This window comes from Oryctolagus cuniculus, chromosome 12 (genome assembly GCF_051225735.1).
Source record: "Oryctolagus cuniculus isolate XC-2025 breed Fujian yellow rabbit chromosome 12, ASM5122573v1, whole genome shotgun sequence".
NCBI lineage: Eukaryota > Metazoa > Chordata > Mammalia > Lagomorpha > Leporidae > Oryctolagus > Oryctolagus cuniculus.
In genome coordinates, this window is record NC_142878.1 from 90,754,891 (window position 1) to 90,761,825 (window position 6,935).

The window sequence follows — 6,935 nt, forward strand, 5'->3', positions numbered from 1 at the left end:
CACTACAAAACCATTCAGAGAGCAAACAACACAAAACAATGGCGTTAGGGTGGGCGCCACGCTCAGTGGAGTAAGCCCCTGCCTACATCCCTAACAGAGCGTCCTGGCTCAAGTCCCGGCTGCTCCATGCTTCCAATCCAGCTTCCTGCTGATGTGCCCAGGAGGCAGTGGCTGATGGCTCAATTGCTTGGGCTCCTGCCGCCCATATGGGAGACCCAAATAGAGTTGCAGTCGCCCAGGTTCAGCCTGGCCCAAGCAGGGCTGTTGCTGGTATATGGAGCGTGAAGCAGTGGATAGACTTCTCTCTCTCTTTCACTTTCACTCTGCCTTTCAAATAAATAAGTAAAACTTAACAACATTGTTTTGGCGCCCAGTGTTATAAGTTTATAGAGGTGAGGCATCACAAAGCAGTAAGAAATGCAAATTAAACCAGTTCACTATATAGAGTGACATGAAAAAGGACCCCTGCCTTACACTGAATAAAAGGTACTCGGGGGTTGGGGGGCTGCCACCTGTGATGCCAGCATCCCATATGGGCTCTGATTCAAGTCCAGGTTGTTCCACTTCTGTTCCAGCTCCCTGCTAATGCAGTGCAAGATAGCCCAAATCCTTGGGCCCCTGCCACCCGTGAGGGAGATATGGATGGAGCTCCTGGCTCCTGGTGTCAGCCTGGCCCAGCCCCAGCCATTACAGCCATTTGGAGAATGAAACAGGAGATGGAAGCGTCTCTCTTGCTCTTGCTCTCTCTCTCCTTTTCAAATAAATAAATAACTGCTTAAAAAAAAATGAATGCTGCTATCCAAAAAAGCAAGAGGAGGAAGAAAGACATGAGCCGACCTCTGTGCTCTGTCTCATAGGCGATGCCCTCCGCCAAGCCATGACACAGCCAGGAGACCCTCCCGAGGTGCTGAGTGGACACTGGCGCCACAGCCTGGGACGTGCCGGCCTCCAGGACTGCGAGCCAAACACTCCCCTGGTCTGCACGAATTACCCAGTCTGTGCTCACAGCAACACAAAATGCACTGGGACAGGTTGTTATTTTTTGAGTTTTAAAGAGTTCCTTGTATATTTTGGATACAAGGATACAACTACTTTAATCAGCTCTGTGCTTGTAAATATCCTCTCCAGGCTATGGCTTTTTCATTCTCATAACACTATCTTTTGCAGAACAGAAGTTTTTAATTTCTATAAAGTCCAACTTATCGAAATTTTTCTTTCACGAAACATGCTTTTAATGCTGCATCTAAAAATGTATAGCCAAACCCAAAGTCACTTAGCTTGTTCTCTCCCTTTCTCCTGGAAGTTTTACAGTTTTGCATTAAACATTTAGGCTGGCAACCCACTTCTATTTATGGATTTGTTTATTTATGAGACAGAGACAGATATGCAGAGGAAACGCTCCTGGTCTACTCCCCAGGTGCCCACACCGGCTGGGCCTGAGTGGGGCCTCCCCCACGAACAGAAGGAACTCGACTCCTGGAGCCACCATTCTGCTCCCGGGGTGTGCCCTGGCAGAGGCTGGAGTGAGGAGCCGGGGCCAGGCATCAGATCCAGCACTGCAAAGTGGGATGCAGGGATGTTCACCAGCATCTTAACCACTACGCCGTGTGTCCACCCTGACAATCCACTTTTTTTAAAAAAGCATCATTTTTACAATTGGCGCTTACAAGTGGTACATACTTATGGGATATTATATGATGGTTCAATGCACATATACACTGCATACTGTATGAATCAGGTAAACATATCTATCACTTCGAATGTCTATCATTTGTTTTTGATCGCCAAACTGACTTCTCCTGGCTCTCTGGAACTTCCTCAGAGGTGTGAAGCCTGGGTCTAAATTTCTTGTTTAATGTCGTCAGTCATTCCAGTGCCATATGTTGAAGAGCTCGGTCTTTTTCCATTGAATTGTTTTTGCTCCTTTGTCAAAGATCATTTGCCGGCCGGCGCCGTGGCTCACTAGGCTAATCCTCCACCTGCGGTGCCGGTATCCCAGGTTCTAGTCCTGGTTGGGGCGCCGGATTCTGTCCCGGTTGCTGCTCTTCCAGTCCAGCTCTCTGCTGTGGCCAGGGAGTGCAGTGGAGGATGGCCCAAGTGCTTGGGCCCTGCACCCCATGGGAGACCAGGAGGAAGCACCTGGCTCCTGGCTTCGGATCAGCGCAACGCACCGGCCGTAGCGGCCATTTGGGGGGTGAACCAATGGAAGGAAGACCTTTCTCTCTGTCTCTCTCTCACTCACACTATCTAACTCTGCTTGTCAAAAAAAAAAAAAAAAATCAGTTGCCTATTCCTGAATTAAGTTATACCTCACTAATACTGACAAAATAAAAAAAAAAAAGCGTGCCCATAAAACTTGAAAAATACATATTTCCTAAAAATACAGACAAATCACGTACTGTGAACACAGTGGGGTTGTGCCACGGTGTATGAAGGTGTGGAATGGATACAGAAGAATGGATAAATGAATGAATGATCAGAAGAAGTGAGGGGTCTTGGACAGGCCAGTGATGACAGTTTTGGCAGACTGACAGTGGCTATGAAAATCTCTCCTGGGCCACTTCGATAGAAACTACATTTCCCAGCCTTCCTTTCTACTCTGTGTGACCATGTGACCACACTGTCACCAATGAGCTGTGAGCAGACGTGATTATGCAACTTCCATGCCATTTTCTTAAAGATGCGCACTCTGAGCTCTGTCCTCGCCTGCTCACTCAGGGTCGCGATGGGAGCAGCCATGGATCCGAAACCCTGCACTGAGGACAGTGCACCTGCCTCGCTCGATGGGAGCCCGCACGACGGTGAGAAGCCACGCACGACGTGGAGGAAGCGAGAGCCTCCTCTCTCGAGGCAGTTTTCTGCACCAGCCCTGTGCTAACTGGCAGAGCGGGGATAACGAAAAGGGCTGAGTGAGATCAGGAATTGTTCTGCCCCCCAAAAAACCCCTTCCCGCCCAACCCTCCCAAGATCCTCACTCTACAAGGCTCTGACAACACTTGTTGGCCTGGTGCCCTGGAGGCCTGCCCGTGTATTCTGGAACGGCCTGCATTGGTATTTATGGCATTCTCTGGCCAAAGGGCACGTATCCAAGTTCTGTTTCTGGTCCAAAAGACAAGAGTGAGCAGCCCCCTCCTACCCGCCCCTCCACCCCCACCCCGCACACACATGGATTCTGGGCATACAAAGGAGAGGCGGGCAGTCTTACACAGGTGGGAGGCTTAGCCTGCACATTCGGCTAACACAAACATGTCCATCCTTCATCATCGTATTCCTTAAAAAAAAAAAAAAAGGCATTTATTTGAAAGGCAGAGTGACAGAGAAAAGGGAGAGCCAGAGGGAGAGAGATCTTTCATTTGATGATTCACTCCCCAAATGCCCCCAACAGCCATTGCTGAGCCAGGCTGAAGCCAGAAGCCAGGAACCTCATCCAGGTCTCCCACGTGGGTGGTGGGGCCAAGCACTTGGGCCATCACCTGCTGCCTCCCAGGCGCATTAGCAGGGAGCTGGATCAGAAGCAGAGTCGCAGAAACTCTAAGTAGCACTCTGGTATGAGATGCAGGGATCCCAAGTAGCACCATAATACCCAGTCCCACAGCTGGTGCTGTGCTGTCGCAGATTAAGCAACCTGTGGTGCCAGCACCCCATAAGGGTGCCAGGTGCTCCACTTCTGATCCAGCTCCCTGTTAATGGGTCTGGGAAAGCAGTGGAGGATGGCCCAAGTCTTTGGGCCCCTGTACCTGTGTGGGAGACCCGGAGGAAGCTCCTGGCTCCTGGCTTCAGATCAGCCCAGCTCCAGCCGTTGTGGCCATCTGGGGAGTAAACCAGCAGATGGAAGACCTCTCTCTCTCTGACTCTCCCACTCTCTTTCTCTCTCTCTGTAACTCTACTTTTCAAATAAATAAATCTTTAAAATGTATATACTTATTAAGATGATATGATCGTACCCAATTTTTAAATTAATTTTAAAATTTACTTGAAAGGTAGAAAGACAGAGATACAGAGATCTCCTCACATGACCACAACAGCCAGGGCTGTGCCAGCCTGAAGCCAGAACCAGCACCTGAACCCAGGTCTCTGGAAGGGGTGGCAGGGGCTTGAGCCATCACCTGCTGCCTCCTAGGGTGTGCATTAGCGGGAAGCTGGAGTGGAGATCGGAGTCAGGACTCCAAGCCAGGCACTCCAGCTGTGGGATGTGGGGGTTCTGGGCAGCATCTGGCCACTACGCCAAGCACCACCCCTCAGTCATTGTGTTCTGATACTCTGCTAGAAGTTAGTCACAGCCCAGGGCCTCAAACCGAAAAGCAAGTGCCACAGTTAACCTTTATCACTCACAAGAAGGTCTGCATTTTGTATTCTTTGGAGCCTTTTTGCGTCATTTTGTTTGGGCTTTGTCTCATGTAAGAGATGTATGACTGATTTCTTTTTAACACCCAGACGGTGCCTCTTTGCCTTTTCATAGAGGAGTTTGACTTGCGTCCGTGTGCTACTTTGATGCGTGTGTTTTGTTTGGGTAATCTTGCCTATGATTCACGATGGTTATGATTCTATGTGCTTGCTGTTTCTTTTTTCTCTCTCTCCTTTGATTTGCAGACTTGTTTAGTTTACTTTTATCTTGCTAGATTTGGGAGATATATGTTCTATTTTCAAATCCTACTAGGATTTATTTTAAGTTTTTAAAAGTATATTTTTTATTTCAATGGGATTCATGTGTCTTTATTATTAAGCCTATTCAAGAAATATGTAACCCAACAGAAATGTCCATATTTCTGTAATATACGTTTCTTTGTGCCTACCTTAGCAAGTTACCTCCAAATGAGATAATGCAGGCTTTATTTGTTTTCCTTAGGAATACCATGGCAAGGAACCTAGACTTGGTACAGAATAAACACGGCCTGTGCTGGCCCTTGGACCTCCCTCCTGGGTCTCCTTTAGTCTCCAATCTGAATTATAGCTGATCTACTCTTAGTTTTATTAACATTTATTGATGATACAGTGATTTTTATTTTGTTTCTTGGCCTTTCTTTTTAAATCCAGTGACTTTCATTTTTTATAAAGTTTATTTGTCTGAAAGGCAGATGGGGGTGGGGGAAGAGAGAGAGCAAGTGGTCTTCCATCCACAGTTCACTCTCCACAAGCCCACAGCAGCTGGGGCTGTGCCTGCCTACATATGAATCAGGAACTCCATCCAGGTCTCCCACAGGGGTGGCAGAAACCCAAGCACTTGGACAATCACCTGCTGCCTCCCAGGTGATGTCCGAATCCTGTATCAGAGTGCCTGATGGAGTCCTGCCTCCGCTCCCCATCCAACTTCCTGCTAACGCACTTAGGAAGCATCCGATGATTGTCCAAGTGCTTGGGTTTCTGCCATGCATGTGGGAGACCCGGACGGAGTTCCTGATTCTTAGTTTAGGCCAGCCCAGCCCTCAGCTGTTGTGGGCTTGTGGAGAATGAGCCGGTGGATGGAAATCTCTCTCCCTCTCTCTGTTAGTCTCTCTCACACTCTGCCTTTCAAATAAATAAGATACACATATTTCCTCTATGGGTAAAATTCAGAAGAAAGTGAAACTAGGTAGAAGAATCACACCTTACAGGCACCAAGATCATGCATAATCCCCCGGTTCTTTGCAGTGCAACCGTCAGGTGTCCTGGCTGAGGAGGTAAGTAGTCGATGATGTGAAACTCGGGGTAACTCATGGTGCCAGCTGCACCCCTGCTCCTCAAGAGGACAGACTACCATCCAGGAGCAAGGATGGCTTCTTTGGGGCTGGCATTGTGGCGTAGCAGGTTAAAGCCCCCACCTGCAGCACTGCCAATCCATATGAGCACCGGTTCAAGACCCAGCCTCTCCACTTCCGATCCAGCTCTCTGCTATGGCCTGAGAAAGCAGTAGAAGATGGCCCAAGTCCATGGGGACCTGCACCCACATGGGAGACCTGGAAGAAGCCCCTGGCTCCTGGCTTCGGATAGGTGCAGCTCCAGCCATTGCGGCCATTTGGGAAGTGAACCAGCGGATGGAAGACCTCTCTCTCTCTGCTTCTCCTTCATTCCCTGTGTAACTCTGACCTTCAAATAAATAAATATTTTTTAAAAAGATGGTTTCTTTGGACGCATTGTGATTTTCTAAAATTAGTGAATTAATTAATTTCAACTTAGGAAATACTTCAGGCAATCAACAAACCACTATATTCTCCACCTAGCTTAAAAGATAAAAGCATGAGAAATAACAGTTAAGACTCCCTCTAGGCCGGCGCCGCGGCTCACTAGGCTAATCCTCCTCCTTGCGGCACTGGCACACCGGGTTCTAGTCCTGATTGGGGTGCCGGATTCTGTCCCGGTTGCCCCTCTTCCAGGCCAGCTCTCTGCTGTGGCCAGGGAGTGCAGTGGAGGATGGCCCAAGTCCTTGGGCCCTGCACCCCATGGGAGACCAGGAGAAGCACCTGGCTCCTGCCATCGGATCAGCGCGGTGCGCCGGCCACAGCATGCTGGCTGCGGCGGCCATTTGAGAGTGAACCAACGGCAAAGGAAGACCTTTCTCTCTGTCTCTCTCTCTCACTGTCCACTCTGCCTGTCAAAAAATAAAAAATAATAAAAAAAAGACTCCCTCTGATTAAAGTGCAGCAATAAAAACCCCACAACTCCCGACCATTATTCAAGCCCAGCACGTCTCATTGACTTTATTTGTTTCTTTACTTGAGAGGGAGAACGAGAAAGAAAGACAGAGAAAGCTCCCATGCACTGGGTCACTCCACAAATGCCTGCAGCCATGGGAACTTGGCCGAAGCCGGGAGCCAGGAACTCAGTCCTGCACTTGGACGTGCGCGGCAGGAACCTAGTGGTTTCCGAGCCATCAGTACTATCTCCCAGGGTCTGCATTAGGAGGGAGCTGCAATCTGGAGCCAGAACGGGGACGTGAACCCAGGCACCCCACTGTGGGT

At 49.1% G+C, this 6,935-nt stretch overlaps 1 long non-coding RNA gene across 1 annotated transcript; it reads left to right on the forward strand.

The window, feature by feature from the left end:
• Nucleotides 1-2,676: 2,676 nt before the first annotated feature.
• LOC149123159 (uncharacterized) lies at nt 2,677-6,091 on the forward strand. The gene is made up of 3 exons (XR_016218287.1): nt 2,677-2,801; nt 5,629-5,657; nt 5,862-6,091. It is a non-coding gene; the product is annotated as an uncharacterized LOC149123159 (long non-coding RNA).
• Nucleotides 6,092-6,935: the final 844 nt, after the last annotated feature.